Below are 19087 nucleotides of genomic sequence, written 5' to 3'. Positions count from 1 at the left end.
CTCCGGATTCCTTCTCACAGACTGAACATATAAACTTTTTCTTTAACTCGGGGAGGAGCCTCTCAAGTCCTACGTCTGAAATTGTCTTGTAAGGGAGCAGAAGATCAGGAGAGAGGTACCAATGGGGATTGAAGAGATCAGGTTAAAACAATTTTTGATGCTGAAGAAAAATAGTATCATCCCCGCCCGCCTCTCCCCCTTAGCTACTCTATTTTGTACATTCAGTTCCAGTAGGAAAGCTACTTCTTGTTAATTAGGCAACCGTGGGCTGTCTCTCAGCTTGGCAACTGGCCAGTGGAACTCATGAAATCAACCTCACAAGGCGGATGTTTTGAAGTGATGCAATGTCTAACTAAAAGCCCCATTCAAAGGAACAAAGTTACAAGGGTCCCAGAATCCTTCTCTGTTTCCTACACAATCTGGACTTGATCTATTCCTTCCAGTCCTGGGACAGGTTCATCCCTTATTGGAGGAACAAGAAAGAGAGACAAGGGCAGGGAGAAAACGTCCTGGCCATCACAGATAGCCCGGTCTGAATGGGCTGCAGAGCAAACCTGAATAACCAGGACAAATTTAGCATCCACATACTTTCTGTCGTTTTCATCTACCCCACACTGCAGGTTTTTCAGGTATCTGCAGGAACGTGTGCTCCACAGAGAGAACACACACGTAAGGAAACGTGCTGCCCAGGGAGTGAGTAAGCGCTGCTATTTAAAGAGCCCTTCATCCAGGAACGGGACTTCTTCAGATCAAGGACCAGCAGTCACAACTCTCATGTAAGTACCTCTCACACACATCTGACTTGTACAGAGGTGGATAAACGCAGATACCCAGGTAAAATTCGAATGGTTACTCAATTGGACCACTCTGCTAGTTTAAAAAAAAGGATAAAAGAAATAAAGAAGGAAAGAAAAGAGAAAGAAAGGGGAGGGAAAGATGAAAGGTAAAGGAAGATTAGAGCCTGAAGCTGGGTACCCTTTCAGGGAGGTAGGAAACGTTTTCTGGACAAAAAGATGTAAGCATTTTAATAGGACTGAACTGGAAACTTTGGACATGGGAAATTTCATTTGGTTTTGTTGGCAGCTATTGAGCTCACCTTGGCATCTGGCCTAATTTTTGAAAAATGTCTTAGAATGAGTACTCGAATCGTCTTGCCAGCTACATATGTTTTTAGTTGTTTAATACCCTATTCTGCATTCTGATGTTTTCACAGAGATCTGTCCAGGGTAGAAGGAAAAAAAAGTGCCGGGCTTGGGCCGGAGAGACTTATTTTCAGATTCTATTTTTGGCAGTTAATGATAATGGACAAGTTATTTAGACGCTAGGAGCCACATTTTTCTCATCTCTAAAATGGTGATAATATTGTAGTACCTATTCAAGTGAGGTAATCTCTGTTTAAAGTATAAACTTTGTAAATCTCAGTTAATATTATATGATCTAGCACAGCATCATTTTGAATACATTTAATATATTTTTATTCTATATAATAGACAGGGAATATAGAATTTCTATATTCGATGTATTAATATCAAGTGGAAGTGATGTATATGTTGCCTAAGTATGGTGGAAGCTTCATGACAATTGATTAAATTTTTCTCTGCTGTTCTCCATTACTCAGAGAAACTGATTTTGTGACAACCATAATTATTTGAGACTTAAGGGAATCTCTTATTCTGGTGCCTTGAGGAAATAGGTGCCATTGATATTTCAACACAATGCCATCTAGGATTAGGTATGCAAGTTGCTAGGGAAAAGGAAATGGGTAGAAGCCAGGAACATCCAGGCCCCATGTCACCCTCAAGTCTAAATAGGATCATCTTATCAGGTAGGCTATAAAAAGAAGTGACATGGAAAGGTACATGGAGTCCAACAGTAAAGGGATTAAGACTGACTTTTTCAGAGAAAGGCAGAGACTGAAGAAAGAAATCATCTTTATGGTGAGCCATCACATTCAGCAAATATATATATATATATATTTAAGAGTTATAAAACATTTTGCTAACATTTAAAAATTTATGCCTTTTGGGTTTTTTTTTAACATCATATTCATTTCCAAACGTAACCCTCCCTTCTGACCTCACTCAAAAGGCCTTCCTTTAGTCAGAAAGGTTAAAAAAGAAGGCAAATCATAGTAGCTAATATTTATATGGCATTTTAAGGTTTGCAAAGTGATCTCATTTTATTTTCCCAACTCTAGGAGGTAAGGTTGTGTTATTCCCCTTCTTTCAGAGATCAGGAAATTGAGTTAGGCAAAGTTTTCTCAGGACACAAAATTAAGTAGAGCTGAGGGTAAAATTTGAATTCAAGTTTTTTTTTCTCTGACTTCATGTTTAGCACACTATTTACCGTACTACTACCTACCTCCTGCAGCACAGTAAAATCAATTTACCTAGCATTTAGATATACTTTTTATATTTAAGGGAATACATCTGTTGGCCAAAAAACCAATGCAGGTATAGGAAAGAAGAAAAGACTTCATCACATCTGAGTCACCTTTTAAAAATTTATTTTTAAGATGATGATGACCCCTTTAAAAATCCAATTATTAAGCACCTGCTATCTGCAAAGCAGACCTAGGGCCACTAGGGGGTGCAGTAGGCAGAATATTAGCCTGGAGTCAAAGTTTCTGAATTCAAATTTCACCTCAAGACACTTAGTAGCCATGTAACAAGTCACTTAATCATATTTGCCTCAGTTTCCTCATCTGTAAAATAATCTGAAAAAAAATGGCAAACCACTCCATTATCCTTGACCAAAAAACCCCCAAGAACCCCAAAACCCAAATGGGGTCACAAAGAGTCAGACATGACTGAAATATGACTAAACAACTAAAAATCTGCAAAATATTCTAGGAAAGAGAAAAGAAGTGTGATACAGATCCTCTGAGAAAAGAGCTACCATCCTAGTTGAAGAGCCAAGATATGCACTAACTTCTTTAGAATCAAAAATTCTAGAAATAATCTTGGGTCCAGGGATTCTTAATTTTTTTTTTTTTTTTAGTATATTTGTTTCTTGGACTCCTTCAGTAGTTGGATGAAGTCTATTGGTTTGAATAATGTTTTGAAATTCATAAAAACTACATACGTAGGATTACAAAGGAAACTAATTATATTGAAGTAGTTATCAAAAAATTGTTAAATAATTCATAGACCCTAACTTAAGAACTCTCTGGCAACTCAATACCTTTCTTTGTCCAGGTGAGATGAGTTTCAGGGCACTAAGTTCGTTTTACCTCAGTTTACACATTTACCCCTAGAACAGTTAAGAAATAAAACAAGGCAGCACATGACTAACTTCAGGAATGAACAGCTCAAACAGGAGATGGATAGTCTTTCAGAGGAGAGGGTTCAAGTGCATGGGAGATCCTCCTGGTATTTCTGGCTTGTCAGAATCTGACTTTTCCATTTGTTAATGAGTCAGGGCTGTTTCTCAAGTGCATTCTTGATGCCTGATCTGGCTCCACAGACTCTATGCCAGGGGGATTGTTCAGGGAGCTCAAAGGCGTGTTATTTAAGGATTGTGTTAATGCTTCAGTAGCAATGTTTCGAAAACGAAAGCTTCCTTTTGTTCTAATCGCATTTAGAATAAGCAAGTGGATTACAATTACTGAATAGAATACATGAACAAAATAGATGCTAAAGTTCCATCAGCTACTCCCTTGGAAAATAAACTACAAGGATCCAATCCCTGGATTTTTCTGCTATAGTAGGGACCTTTAAAAAAAAAAAAAAAAAAAAAGTCACCATTTAGGGCCTTGCCTGAGCCACATTGTATATTAAGTGGTTTCTCTTCATACCTTCCTTCGAAGCTTTCCAAGGCTCTTTTCTTCTTATCAGCTCTCCCTCCACTGTGTACCTTTCACCCTTATGGTGCCCCGGGGGTGGAGCATTAAGTGCCCCACCCAGGCCTCTTCTCTTGGGCAACAATTTGAGCCCTGCACCTTTCCTTTACCCCAGAACTCCTTTAACTTAAAATGTGTCGTTCCTCTGTTTCATTCTCTCAAAAAACTTACCAGATGACTCTTTGAAAAAAAAATCTGATAAGTGAATCAAAGCCTAGAATATTAATAGCTAAAACAACTTCATGGGTTGCATCTGCCAGGGATGCTAAAAGCCAGAAGACTAAATTTCATCTCCAAAAATACTGATTGAGAATGGCGGGGATTTCAAGCCCTACGTGGCAATTTAGAGGAAGAGATGAGGTTAGGGGCAATTTTAGTATCAATCCAGCTTCCTTCGCCTGGATATGGCCACTCTGGGGGTAGCCTATGATCATTAGGGATGTCTCCCTTTCTGAGAGGAGGTGTCACTACTTACACTGAAAATTGTTTTGGGATTGTGGGGGAGCAGAGTGATCCCCTGAAATCAGATTTCAGTTACAGACTCTACTTGTATACATTCAAGGGAAAGAGAGCTCAGGGTCCTTTGTAATATAAGCTGATTGCTGGAGATGGGGAGAGCATGGCATAATTCTCCCCATTTTTAACAGAGGCCATGAAAGCCCAAAGAGACAAAGTGGCACTTTCTGCCTTTTTTTTTTTTTTTTTTTTTTTTTTGGCTGAGGCAATTGGGGTTAAGTGACTTGCCCAGGGTCACATAGCTAGGAAGTGTTAAGTGCCTGAGGCCACATTTGAACTCAGGTCCTGACTTTAGGGCTGCTGCTCTATCCACTCTCACCACCTGGCTGGGTCTCAGCAGGGTATTCTTAAATTGTGGGTCTTAGTGAGAGACTGTATAACGGAGAACTCCTCAATGTTTAGTTGTTTAGTTGTGGAGTTCAAACCCCCTCCCCGACCCCAGAACCTAAGAGCTTATTTAACATTAAATGAAGATTCAGATTTTAAAAAAAAAAAAATCCTGGGGAGCAGGAGGAAGAACTAAAGGGAAGGACTAGCTCCCAAGTACGCCCCATCCGGAGCAAATCCCAGCTTTTAAGTTCCCTTTGAAAAATCTAGAACGGACTGGTCCGGAGCCCACGTCCGGGGCTTGCCGCCCTGAGAAGGGGCACCTGGTTGGGGGGGGGGGGGTTGATCGAGCTCTCCAGATGCACAGCAGACAGAGGCGGGCGCGAGCGGAGCAGCCACGGGGCTGAGGCTCGGAGGCACAGAGTCCGGGGCGGCCCGGGCAGCGCAGTGAGCCCCGGGCACAGAGCACCCCGAGGCTGGAGCAGCCAGGCCGCCTCCGGCCGCCCTCCCTCCCACAAGGCAAGCGGAGACCCGGGCAAGGTGAGTCCCTGCGCCCGGGGAGCCCGGGGAGCCCGGCGCACGTCGGCGCTCCGGGAGACCCCGCCTGCGCTCCCGGGGGGCCGGGTCTCTTAGCCCCGTCAGGGAGGCACCTAACGGCCCGGTTCTGCTCTGGCCAGGGCGGCGAGCCGCAGGATTTGTTAAGGGCTGAGAAAATGAGAACAACTTCCTGGATCTTCCTTATCTCCTTAAAACGCTTTCCATGAAAAAAGGTTACCTTCCTGATGCTCGCTTCAGATGCTGCTTGAGGGACAGTTTAGCCGAAGGGATCACTAGATCTCCCTGCCTTTGGCTCTGGATCTCTGTCTCTCTGACTCTCTCAGTTGATTATCTCTGTCTGTGTGTCAGTTTTTCTCTGTGTCTCCTTGTGTATGTGTGTGTCTCTGCTTCTCTCTGTGTGTGTCTTTCTGTCTCTATCTCTGTGTCTGTCACTGTGTCTCTGTCTCTGGATCTCTCTCTGTGTATCCCTGTCTCTGTCTTCCTTTCTGTCTTTGTTTATCTTTATGTGTGTCTCTCTGTTTCTTTCTTTGTCTCTCCCTGTTTCCCTCTCAGTGTCTCTATCTGTCTCTGTGATTGTCTGTCTCTGTCTGTGTTTCTGTCTCTGTATCTCTGAATGTCTGTCTCTGTGTTTCTGGATTTGTCTCTATCTCTGTCTATGTCTCAGTCTCTCTTGTCTCTGTGTCTGTCTGTCTCTGGATCTCTGTCTCTGTTTCTGTCTCAAGTCTTTCTGTTTCTCTTTATGTATGTGTCTTTCTGTTTCTTTCTTTGTCTCTCCCTGTTTCCCTCTCAGTGTCTCTGTCTCTGTTTATGTCTGTCTCTGTATCTCTGAATGTCTGTCTCTGTGTTTGTTTCTGGATTTGTCTCTATCTCTATGTCTCAGTCTCTCTGTCTCTATGTCTGTCTCTGTCTCTGGATCTCTGTTTCTGTCTCAAGTCTTTCTGTCTCTGTTTCTGTATGTGTGTGTCTCTCTGTTTCTTTCTTTGTCTCTCCCTATTTCCTTCTCAGTGTCTCTATTTGTCTCTGTTTATGTCTGTCTCTGTCTGGTGTGTGTCTCTGTGTCTCTGAATATCTCTGTGTCTCTCTTTCTGTCTCTGGATCTGTCTCTGTTTCTCTCTGTCCCCTGTCTGTCTGTCTCTGTCTATGTCTCTGTTACTCTCCGTGTATGTCTTTCTTTCTTTCTTTGTCTCTTCCTTTCTATCTCAGTCTGTCTCTGTCTCTGTTTCCCTTTCAGTGTCTCTATCTCTCTCTGTCTCTCTTTGTCTCTCCCTCTCCCCCCTCCTTTCCCCTAGTGACTAATAAATTATTCTTCAAATAACACAATTCTTTTTAAAAGGCATCATGATGACCTGAGTTTCACCTTCTATAACAAAACAACTGCCTGGGAGATCAGTATCATCCTCCCTATATCTCAATTTTTTTCATGTGTAAAATGGAGTGTTGGACTTCTCAGGTCCCACTATCTTGGATCTAGAGCTAGAGATCTCAGAAACCATCTAATCCATTTTAGAGATGAAGAAACTGAAGGTTAGTGACTGGCTCAGCTCCCCTAAGTAGGAAACATCCAGCGCAGAATTAGGATTCCAAAGCCAATACTCTTTGCATTGTGCCATGGTGCCTCCCCACTGTTGTTATGGCTTTGTAGATTATTAGAAAAAAGACACAGTGTAAGTGATAAGGACTCGGGACAGGGACGGAGTATGTATCATACCCTCAAACTGCTCCAATTTCTCCAAATATAATTTCTTTCCTTTCTACCAAATGGCCCTGGTAGGCAGAGACCTGATTTCTTTTAAAATGAGAGATGAATTCCTGCCTCTCCTCCTCCCCCCATTTATTTCCTGGTCATTTGTTTCTGATAACTTAGAAAGAGTAGTTTATAAAATGGAAACTTCAAAGTCCCTCCAGATCCAAGGTCTCTACTTATCTATGTGAATGGCCTCCAAATGAACTTAATAGTTCTTAACTTTCTGTCCAATGTTCAGTAAGAATATAAAGAATGTTGTACTAGTTCTCATTGTCAGCCTGAAGCTTTCTGGAGCTTTGAACACCATTTCGCTCAATGAGATCAGTTTAGCTAATCTATTTTGTTGATGTTTTTCCCATTTCCTTTCTTGCACAGTTTACTCAGTTTACTAATATTTTTTTAAATACAAAATAATGCATCTCTACTATATGCAACTTATTTTTATAAAAACGAGATAATACAATGGATAGAGGAGTACTAGACCTGGAATCAGAAAGATGAGTTTCAAATTTGACAACAAATACTTACTAGCTGTGTGGGTAAGGAAGCTAGGGAGGGCTTCTTAAACTTTTCCCACTCACGACCCCTTTTTGCTCAAGAAATTTTTGTGTAACCCTGGGTGTGTAGGTATATAAAACAAGTATGCCTATCAAACACTTACTTATAATAAATCATAATTTCATGACCCCCACATTCAGTTATGAGCCCCTATATGGGGTCACAACCCACAACTTAAGATGTTGGGAAGAGAAAGGGCGACTATCTAGTATCCAATATCTCTGACTCCAAAAAGGGTCCTACATGACTGAAAAACGACTGAACAGCATCAATTTTTATAAATTCTCTATTAAATTTAGCTCAGCAGTCAGGCAGAGTAATATTGATAATATGATTACTGTCTTCTTTTTCTTAAATGAAATAATATTTATGAAGTGCTTAGCATAGGGCCTAGCATCTAGTAGGTTCCCTTTCTCCCTTCCTTTCTACTCTCTTTTCTGTATTAACTCCTTTAGCTAATATAACTATATATCATTAATTTATTATGCATAATATACTTCAAATGCACATGAAATAATATATTCTATATGCACATAAACTGCTACCAGCAGCCAGTATTTTCCAGACTTCCTTTCTATTGGATGCTTATACTGTTCCCAGCAATACAATACTTCCATTCTCTTACATCTATAATTCAATAACTTAAGGTGGAAAGTATCCACCTTTTTATTATTTATTTATTATTCACAATTTCCATATAATGTAGGGTAGCATTACTGGTAAAAAGCTGGGGTTCAGAAGGCAAGAATCTAAGAGAAAGGAATCATGAGGTAATCCTTTCATGATACACAACACCAGTCAAGCCTTTATTAGCAATGTTCCCCAAGGACCAGGGGGTCCTTGTTCCCCCCAACTTAAAAGTAGAACTTGGAGAGGGTTCCAAGGATCTCCAAGATGCTAAAAAGTTATATAGTAATATCCATAAAGAAAGGCCAAAGGAACTGAGATTGTTCAGCTTGGTAAAAAAAAAAAAAAAAAAAAAAAAAAAAAAAAGAAGGCTGAAAATAGACAATAATGGGGCTTCAAATGTATAAAGGATAATTTATGTAAATGATCAGCTGTTTTCTGTTTCTTTTGGAGACAAAACCAGATGAAAAAAGAGACCCAAGCTGTAGTTTTAGCATTTTGGCTTTTTATGAAAAATCCTCTTAGTGTGAAAGATTGGAATGAATGAGTGAGTTGAGTCAAGTCCACTAGTGCTCATCAAGTGCCAGTTATGTGTTGGACACTGTACTAAGCCTGATGAAAGATGGAGCTTCATTTTCTATATCTTAGCCTAAGAAATAGGATACCCAAACATATTTTAAACGTGAAGAGGCTGAGATCAGATGATATCCTGAGACCCTTTCCTAAGAGTGGTCTAGTTCATGAGAAAGGGCAGTATTATGAAATCCATTGTCCCTGACTAGCCTTCTAGCCATTGATAATACAACACGACAACTCCTTCCATCAGTTCACATCTCTAATTTGCATTGGTGAACCACCACATCACTTCCAGAGACCATTTTCTTCAAACTCAAGGCACAGAGTGATGGCTTTTTCTATACCTGAGACACTGATTTTGCAGGAACAGGGAATGGCATCCTTCCAAAGGAGATGTTCTAAGGCACCTGAAATGTAGATGTATTTATTGATTACTAGAAGAAATAATAAATTCATGAAAAAGCATCTAGTAAGTGCTTGCTAAGGGCCAGGCCCTGGACTGAGGGATGAGAATCCAAATTTAAGCAAGCAAAAAAGTCCCTGTCCTAAAGGAGTTTACATTCTAAGAGAAGAAGACAGCAGGTAACTAGAGTTATAATGAGGAGAAGAAGAAAAAAAGGGGGAGGAAGAAAAAGAGAAAGTGGAAGGAGATTTTAAATTTTTTAAATAACTGCATACTTTCTAATTTGCATAAATTTCAAAATATATAAACATTAAGAAGTGACAATAAAATAGGGTCAGTTATTTTCTGGTAGCATTTTGCATCTACACAGCAAATAGAATCACTCCCAATCAAAGCCCTCCATTGTAGTGAATAGAACACTGGACTTGCAATTAGGAAGACCCAAGCTCAAACCTGAGTTCAGATACTTATTACCACCTGATCCTTGGCAATCACTGCCTACCTCAGTTTTCTCATCAGTAAAATGGGAGTAATAATGGCACTTACCTCCTAGGATTATTGATCCAATGAGGTAATATTTGTAAAGCACTTTGCAAACCTTAAAGTCCCATATAAATGCTGATTATTCTTACTGTTAGTCCCAAGAGAAGTGAATAATTTTTTTCTGTAGAGAGGCTAGAACCATTGGAAAGAGCGAGATTTCCCTGTAGTTTCTTTTTATTCTTATTGTTTCTTTAGAAACTTCACATTGAACCTCAATATAAATTAACTAAACTTGCTTAGCAACCTCTGTCATTTGAATCTGATTAACTCAAAAACTCTGTTGTAGTTTCTGAGGCTAATTTCATTTGGAGACCTTAGTCAATGAGCATGGAGCAGACTACCTGATGTGGTTTGTCAGGGGAAGAACCAGCACTGGAACTCTGATTTACAGCTGTCGGTTTAGTGCCTGTTCACAAGATCACAATGAATTTGATTTTCCTCTGAATCATGAAGGTTTTTTCCCCAAGCACTTGTTTCATGATGATGACAGATGAGTGACAGCTGTCACTCTATACTTAGACGTGGCTTAGACTATTTTCTCAGGATGCTCTGAGGCAGGAGGCAGGGAGTGAATATTCTGCCCTGATTTGTAGATGGAAAAAAATTGAGTTAAATTAAGGGGTGAGATGAATACAGGTTCACTTCACCCCGGGTAAAAACAAGCATGGAAACAACACAGCCAAAGCCAAAGGGTGACAGGGGGACAAGCAGCACGCGGTGCTGGACTTTGATGTGAGCTGTACTTGTGCCAAGAGATAGCAGGTGTATGGTGGTGAGTGCTAAAACACCCCATTGTCCTGGGCTTAGAAAATGGTTATCACAACCGGGCACTTTATGATCTAAAGATTTTTTATTGCCAAAAAAGGCACGTGGTGGGTCAAGTAGCTGCAATATATTATAGATAAAGAGCTGTACAAAAAAAGCGGTGAATCAAAGACATGTATGACTAGGGGGAAATGGAAGCAATCATCTATGAATGGTACACATATAACCCTGGACATTTCCTAAGGGTTAAGAGGTCTGGAGCAGGGGACTTTGAACCTGGGGTCTTAGAATTTGGCATATATATATTATATGTATAATATATACATATTTAGCATATATATCTAGTATATATTTATTTTTATTTAGTATTTATTTATTTAGTATATATTTAGTATATTTATTTTTATTTAGTATATATTTATTTATATTTAGTATTTAGTATATTTATATTTATTTATAATAATTATGTATATATTTATTTAGTATATTTATTTATTAGTATTATTTATTAGTATATTTAGTATATATAATATATATGTGTGTGTATAGGTATATAGGTATGTATATTCATGGATGTACATTTGCAAAGATATATGTACACTATGCAAGATGGGTAATATATATATATATATGTGTATGTATCTGTGATTTGTTCAGAATTACAGTTAGTAAATATGTGGTTCTGGATTTGAACTCGGGATCTCTGGACTCTAAAGCTCTTGCCTTATTCATTGCGTTCCTTTGGTGCTCCCAAAAATATATTTTTTGATAATTATATTTCAATATAATTGGTTTCCTTTATTATTCTAAGGATTTTATTTTATGTAGCTAATGACATTATTCTGAGAAAAAAGAGTCTATAGGCTTTGCTGGATTGCCAAAGAGATCAATAACCCCAAAAAGATTAAGAATCTCTGAGTACATTGGGCAGGCTCTCCTGGGGAGAGTTTATGGGTTGGCAAAGATAGGAGTTGAACCTCATAAGAGTCTTGAATGTGTGGTGATCTTCATTACTGGAGAAAGTACTTATATCAGTGAGGTCACAGATCTACTAAAATGTTGGTGGCTTAATATTGTCTCTTATAAAAGTATATTCTTGGAAATACAAAGAATCTTTTTCTGAATTTTCCAAGGGGAAGCACAATCTTAAAAAAATGTCCATTTGTTTTAGGAAAGTTTAAAAATAAAATCCATAGGGATGGCAGAGATGTTTAAATTTGCTAGAGGAAAAAATGGGCCTGTAACTACCCTATTTTACCTATTTAATGGTTATATAATTTCTTTGCATTCCAATGTCCTAAAGAAATAAATTCATTTATTTAAAAAAATTAATCATGTGAATTTCCTAGACCTAGAGATGAATGGAGCTTTCACAAGGTCATATGCATGAAAGATTTCAAGAAGTTTTTGTCTGAATGGACACACACACACACACACACACACACACACACACACAACAATAGGATGACAGTATTTTACAGCCAGCTTTCAATTATCTATGTGTGGATCAGCCAAATCAGATTTAAAATACTAGACTGATTTCCGTTGCTGGCAAGCATGCTTTGGGCCATCTCTCCTGCTGTCAGCTCATGAGTATTCAGAGGAGAGAAAGCAAGTCATTTTGGCCTCGATAAAATAGAATCAGGAAGATAATTGGGCAGCCCAAAAATCATATGATGTATTCCCAAGCTCAACAGAAATTAGAGCAGATTTGCTAATGAGCCACTGCTGTTTTGAATTACTCATCTCATTGCTTCCCTACACAAGCAAGACAGCTGATTTTATAAGCTTCATATTTGCCTGTATAATCCAAATTTCTCATTCACCTGAACTGTTCTCATTAGCAAAGTGAAGAGATTTTCCCACAGTGCAAATCTTTTTTTCCTAATCCTCTAGCACATTTAGGGAGCAGGGATTTATTTTTTGAGAAGGCTTGGGATTCCTTTGGTTCATTGGCTTGACCCCACCCAAGTTACCTGTTCTAAAAAGCCCCAAGCACATTACTCTGCATTGTAATCATCATTATAACATCCCTGTTGTTGTCATAACAGTTTGAGTTGTGGACTGCCAGGGGAATTAACTTCCCAGAGGATGTAATGTGAATGAATGCTCAGAGAACAACACAGCAATCATGAGAACAGTACTCGGAGAAGGCAGGCACCCAAACACTCTTCATTCTGGAAAACAGGTTGTATCCCACTGGTACAGTGTAAGCTTCTTAAGGACAGATTCCCTTTTCATCCTGTCTTTGTACATACAGCCTCTACACAGTAAAAATTTAGCGTCATCTCCACTCCAGATCTTCACGTGGACTATCCCAAGACAGTGATGATGACATCCCTCCCAGAACAAACCCAGTAGATATTAGTTTCTTTAAAAGTATTTGTGTGAAGACATCCCAGGAGGCAAAAAAGCTGCCATAAAAACTGTGCCTTTTCTCCTCCCCCCCCCCATCCATTCTTCAAATAAAAATCATTTGAAATTGTATCTTCCAACACTTAACTTTGAGACAACACCATCTCTTAAGAGACAAAAATAGCCTCTTGCTATCTCCACAGCCTTTTCTGTCCTCCTGCAGACTTCCCAATGAGATAACACTTAAACCCTATTTGTTTGCTGACTGGAGATTCCCTGAATATAGCAGGGAACATCCACAAACCTTTCACACCTAATCACCAGATACAACACTCAGGCTCAGAATATTTCCCCAGCATTGTCACTGTCTCGCCAGTGCTATGAGATGGGTTACAGAGGAGTCAGTATCCTGACCTGCTTTGCAGATGGAAAAACTGAGTTCAGCCGATTGCGTTAAGCAGAGGGATTTGTCCATTGGCTCTGCTCGGCAAGCCAGAAATGTACCTGGAGTATCTGAATGATTTTAATATGTCTTCTGATTACTGAGATGATTTAAACCCAGATCACTTCAGAGAGTAATGGAAAAAACAGAATTTTAGAGCTAAAAGTCACCTACTTCAAACTCCTAATTTTTCTGGGCCATCTAAGTCTTGGTGTTTTTTTTTTTCTTCCAGATATTATTATGGCTTAAAATAGATCTATTCTTCCTGACTCCATGGTTCAGAGTGTGATACTATGGCATTATTACTACATGGGCATTTGAGGTTCATGGGGTGTTCAGGGTGGATTCACCTACCTTTCATGTCCACTAGTCACTCAGCTCACATTTGTGGCTCCAAGAAGCCCAATCACATACATTGGCCATTGGGTAAAATGATCTCAGGAGGCAGGCTAAACCAGGTTGAGGAACAGGTCTCAAACCCATTCATGAATTAGTATGTGAAAGCTTCCCTTAGAGGAATAGGAAATGAGAATAATTTGTTCCTACTGGCCATGAATGTGACTAAAGCAGGTGCTGTGGATAGCTTAGAACTTGTTCAGATGTCTAGAAGCTAAGATGGTTCAGTGCATTCCAGGACATCGCCAGCCATTTTGATTTTTGTCCTGCCATGGGATGCAATGACTGTGGATTCAATGACTCTATTCAATGACTCTGGATTCAGTGGTTCTGGATTCAATGATTCTAGACTCAATGACTCTGGATGCAATGACTCTAGATTCAATGACGCGATTCAATGATTCTAGATGTAATGAATCTGGATTCAATGAGTCTGGAAGAGAGAATGAGGCAATGAGCAAGTCAAGACATCATCCTGTGCTTTTATTGGTCCCTTCAAAAACAGAGGGCTAACAATAACACAGGCATTGCCACAGCAAATAAGTAAATAAGGGATGCCTTATTTATAAATGTTCCTTATAGACAGTTGCAAACACACACACACACACACATACACACATACACACACACACACACCCCTACACCTCTATACACCCTCATACCTCTACCTAAACTGCTTTGGCCACTGTCCATTCAAAAGTTTGCAATTATTTAAAAAGGGATGATGGAAATGTTATTTTCAGTCAAGACTTAAACATTCATCCTTTAATCCACCCATTTGTTTCCTAACAAGCTAAATTCAATATCATCACTTAATTTATACCATAAACCAGCAAAGAAACATACAGTCAATTACTGTCTTTTCGATTTGCACAGGTTTCCACATGCAAAACTCTGGACTAGCACAAAAGTTGAACTGTCTCTGAAAAGGGATCAGCTTTTATACAAAGCATTTTATACCCTAGGTTCGATGAATGAGTGATTCATTGCTGGAATTTATGTAAAGCTCTATTTATAACAGCTTTCCAGTGTGTCTTATTATTGCCTCTAAGTGACTATAAATGGTCTGACCCTGGTGGGGCAGGGGTAGGGGATGGGGGTGGAGAAAAGACTCTTCGAACAGCAGTTTTTGTGGAAAGGGAGTGGGGGGTAGTGGAAAGGTTACCAGACTTGGAGGCAGGAAAATGTAGCTTCAGAATCCTTCTTTAGATACTTATTTCCTGAGTGATCTTGGGAAAGACATTTAATCTCTATGCCCCTGTTTTCTCATCTCTAAAATGAGGCAGCCAGTCTTTATAACCTCTAAGTTCCTTCTGGCTCTGATATTATGATCTATGAAGATAAATAGAACCACTGAACTAGCTACTTAAGTAACCTCAATCTGACAGCTGGAGATAGTAACATTTTGACCACTGTACAGAGAATTAGATATTATTCAACCTTCTCTATTCTTGTAGAATGGTTTTTACTTCCAGAAGGTTATTATGAATCCCTTCTCCACAACTAAAGAAGTACGTGGGACAGAGCTGGGCTGGCTCGCCTGGCTGGTACAATTTGAAACAATTGGTTAGTCCATCCCGCTGGGTCAGGAACTGTTCTGCTCTGCAAGGTCACCCAGCATCCCACAGACCCCAGACGCAGCCTAGCTAGAAATCGGTAGTCTTACATCCCTGGCTCTTGGCCAAGATATCTCCACCCGTTTCTGCCTTCTTTGTCCCCTCAGTGCATTCTTTCTCTGCTCTTAAGAATGGGGATGAGATTTACTGTATGTGATTCAGCTGTAAATTGAATGGACTCTGTTGTTCCCACTTACAAGAGATGTGCTTTGGCAGGATAATTCATGGGGTTAAGACAACAACAGCAAAACACCCCAGAAGGCAGAGAAGGAACCTAAGTGATCATTCCAGATTTCACTTTTTTGGTTGGAACATGTCTAACCCTGGCTGTGGCGAGGAACAGATGCCGTCGCTGAGGCTGTTTGAACCAGCCCATGATGATGACCATCGTTGCCCGCACACAGAATGGTTTGATGGGAAAAACTGGGCAATGAAGAGAGAAAGATGAGTTATTAGAAGCACCAACATGCCCCTTCAAAAAATATTCCTTTTCTGAGCACTATGCGTTATATATGAAGATGAATCTTAACCTATCCTTTATGGAAGTGGGAGGTCCACAGGTGTGGCACATTACACATATTTTTGGATTTTTTTCCAATGTGTTGATGGCTTGTGATGACTTTTTCCTCCTTTTTTCTTTTCTTTAAGAAAATTCCCATCTGTTATCTGTTATCTGAGAAAGGTTTTCTGGAAGGGAGAGGAAGAAGGATCCTGGGGGAAATGATATTGATAGAAAAAACAAAAGTCATCAATAAAAGTTTATTTTTCTAAATAATAAAAATTTTGAAAGTAAATTATAAAAAAGACCCTTTCATTAGGATTTGGAAGATATGCTAATATATATAATATTATAATTATAACATTGCATGCATATATAAACACATATACATATATGCATAGGAAAATAAATACTGTACACCTATGTAACCTTGGATAAATCAGGTCAAGTCTCTAGGACTCAGTTTCTTTAACTGTAGAATAAGGGGAAGTGGGATTAAATGACTTCTAAAATCTGGTTCTAAATCCTATGATTCCTTTTAGCTCCAAGACTGTGATCCTGTGATCAAGTTTACTGATTCAAACCAATGCATTTGATCCATCCACTCAACTGCCAAAGAGCAACAAGAGTCAATACTGCCTTTAGTTAAGCTGAACTCTAAATACTTGAGCTGACAAAGTAACTTTGTAGATGGTGCTAGGCTGGAAGTCAAAATGACCTAGGTCCATAATCCTGGGAGCCTCTAACACTAGCTGGGAAGGTCACTTTATCCCTTTTGAGACTTCTCTTTCTCGTCTCTAAAATGGAAATAATATGCATAACAGCTACATCACAGAGCTGGGAGGAGGGAAGCTCATCTGGAGATTGTCTGTGTTAACCATTTTGCAAACCTTAAAGCTTTATAAATAAATGTCTTCTGTTATTATTATCAATACCATATTATCAAATCCACAAATATAAACTAACCATCAATCCAGTCCTTTATTCAAAGGGATCTATGAGTTTGTCACTAGAGATCACCATATAGTACATTATCTCACAGGCATTTTTAATTCTACTTACATCTATAAAGTGAGACAGCTAAGTGGAGAAGGGGATAGAGTTCTGGGTCTGGAAAATCTCGTTTCAAAGAAATTCAGTTCAATAAACATTTATTAAGTGCCTCCTGTGGGTCAGACACTATGCTAAAAGATAGGTAGATAGATAGATAGATGGTTGGATGGATGGATGAATGGATAGATAGATAGATAGATAGTTGGTTGGATGGATGGATGGATAGATAGATGAATCTTGTATACACATAGTAGTTTGCATGTCACATTGCCCATTAGAATGTAAGCTTCCTGAGGCTAAGGATTATGCATGTATTTTATTTGTCTTTCTTGGAGTCCCCTGTGCTTGGTACAAACAGTAAATATGTAATCAATGCTAGTTGAAGGACTGATTGATTGACTGTAGGGGACACCACAAAGGGGCACTTAGTCTGAATTTACAGTACAATGGTCAGTACATGCACAAGTGAATAAATGGAACATACAAGGTTAATATTAATTAAGCCAAGAAGCCAAGATCCCTAGAACATCAAGCTGCTAGCCCAAAGGGATTGATTGCTAAGTGGTGTGGATTTTGAAAACTGTGGAGTCATAACCAAATCTGACATGCTTACTTGACAAGCTTTGGGAATAGGAGGTAGTTAGAATCACTGATACAGTCACCGATGACCAGTGGAAATGGCACATTTTCTTCATTTACATGTTGACATTTCTCTTCCTTCTTTCTTTGTCAAGAAATACTCAACATGTTCATAAGGACACAGTGTACCTTACTCACTTGATGTATTTTTGTTTCTGTTATCCTAGGTGAAATGGGAGGAGTTATGATTCTGCTGGCTTCTAGCCTCACCTTGTGAGCTTGAATAAACCTGCCAAATTGTTTGTGTCTTAATCAGAGCTAGCATTAGGGTCAGGGTTAGCATTAAGAGCTAAGGTAGGCAGCCACTAAGGTGCATCATGTGGAGATTGTTGGGAAGGAGGCCATTACCAGAGACAACACAATAGTTTTTAAATATACTTTAGAGTCAGAAAATTCTGCTTTTGGATAGGGAGATTATATATATATATAAAGACCGTGTATTTTTAAATCAGCAGGAGTCAGGAATTCAGGTTAGGGGAAAATCGTCAGTCTTTATTCTCAGTGAAGAAGGATCGGAGGTGTAAGAGAATTGGCGATAGCAATGTGTGCAGCTGAGTCAAGAAGCTAGCTCGACCAGCAGCCACACAACCAGCAGCTCGGAGTCTTGAACCCAGGCCCAATCTCTCCCAGCTTCTCTTCCTGTCTCTCTCTCTGCCTCCACCCACCAAAATCGTCATTTCCTATACAACCCATCAGGACTTGCATGGAGAGTGGGCAGGGACCATTCTTTATCCAATCATGTATATTAATAGAGTATAGCCCAATTACTATTTAGCCTCATGTACTTGGGACCTCAGTGCATCAACTCAAACCTCAGCCCATTACATATATATATATATATATATATATCTTGCTTTTTACATCTTTAGAGTTTTCCCAAGTATCTTTCTTCCTTTCTCAGAGACATCACCTATAACAAACAGCATTTTTAAAGACAAAAAAGAAAAAGAAGAGAAAAAATCAGTACAACTGATCAGTGTGTTGGAAATATTTATATATATTTTATGAGTAGTCAAGTTGTGGCCGTTACAGTAAAGGCTCAAATAGATGTACAGGGAACACGACTTTTAAATCTTGCCTAGATTAGGATATAAATGTTTTATAATGGTCTCAAATCCTTCATCTGTAAAATGAGTCTTAAAAAAGAAGAGGGATTATTTTTCCTTTCCCTTCCAAGTTGAAGAAAACCTTACTAAGAGATCAAGAAAGCTCTTTTGAGAAGCTGGTTTAAGGTCTAGGTGGAAGAACTGATGAGGCAGCATAGAAGGAAAAAAGGGGAAGAAGTAGCCAGAATAGACATGGGTTGAAATGGGTACTACTCACCCTCTTCTCCCATCCCAATTCACAATTTTTTTTTTGCTTTCGTACTAAAGTGTAAATAACAGATGATGCAGTCTCACTTGAGGAGGGGAGGGGAGTAGGAAAGTTGCACTTTAGCAAGGATTAAATCCTAAGCTAAAGTAATGAACCATTTTGGCAGAATTTCAAGCATCCATGAAGCAAAGATCTTGGGGGGATCAGAGAAGACTTTGTCTCCCTAACATCATGTCATAATCCCCTATTCTGAGTCCTGGTAATGTCCCTACCTTTATACTTTGAACAGGGCCATTTCCCTGCGCCTTCATTTCT

General features: G+C 39.4%; 1 protein-coding gene across 2 annotated transcripts in view; it reads left to right on the top strand.

Annotated features, from left to right (window-relative positions):
- Positions 1-349: 349 nt before the first annotated feature.
- HOPX (HOP homeobox) overlaps positions 350-19087 on the top strand; it is a 37170-nt gene continuing 18432 nt past the window's right edge. The window contains exon 1 of one of the 2 annotated variants that reach the window (XM_012553098.3): positions 350-776. The gene's annotated coding sequence lies outside the window, so the exon portion shown is untranslated. Of the gene's footprint in view, positions 777-5128; positions 5225-19087 lie in introns of those variants that run through there. The other variant, XM_031943818.1, reaches the window with a different exon arrangement.

The sequence above is a fragment of the Sarcophilus harrisii genome, chromosome 6 (assembly GCF_902635505.1).
Source record: "Sarcophilus harrisii chromosome 6, mSarHar1.11, whole genome shotgun sequence".
NCBI classification, from domain to species: domain Eukaryota; kingdom Metazoa; phylum Chordata; class Mammalia; order Dasyuromorphia; family Dasyuridae; genus Sarcophilus; species Sarcophilus harrisii.
Note: the sequence above shows the minus strand (reverse complement) of the source record. Positions and strands in the feature narration are given on the sequence as shown.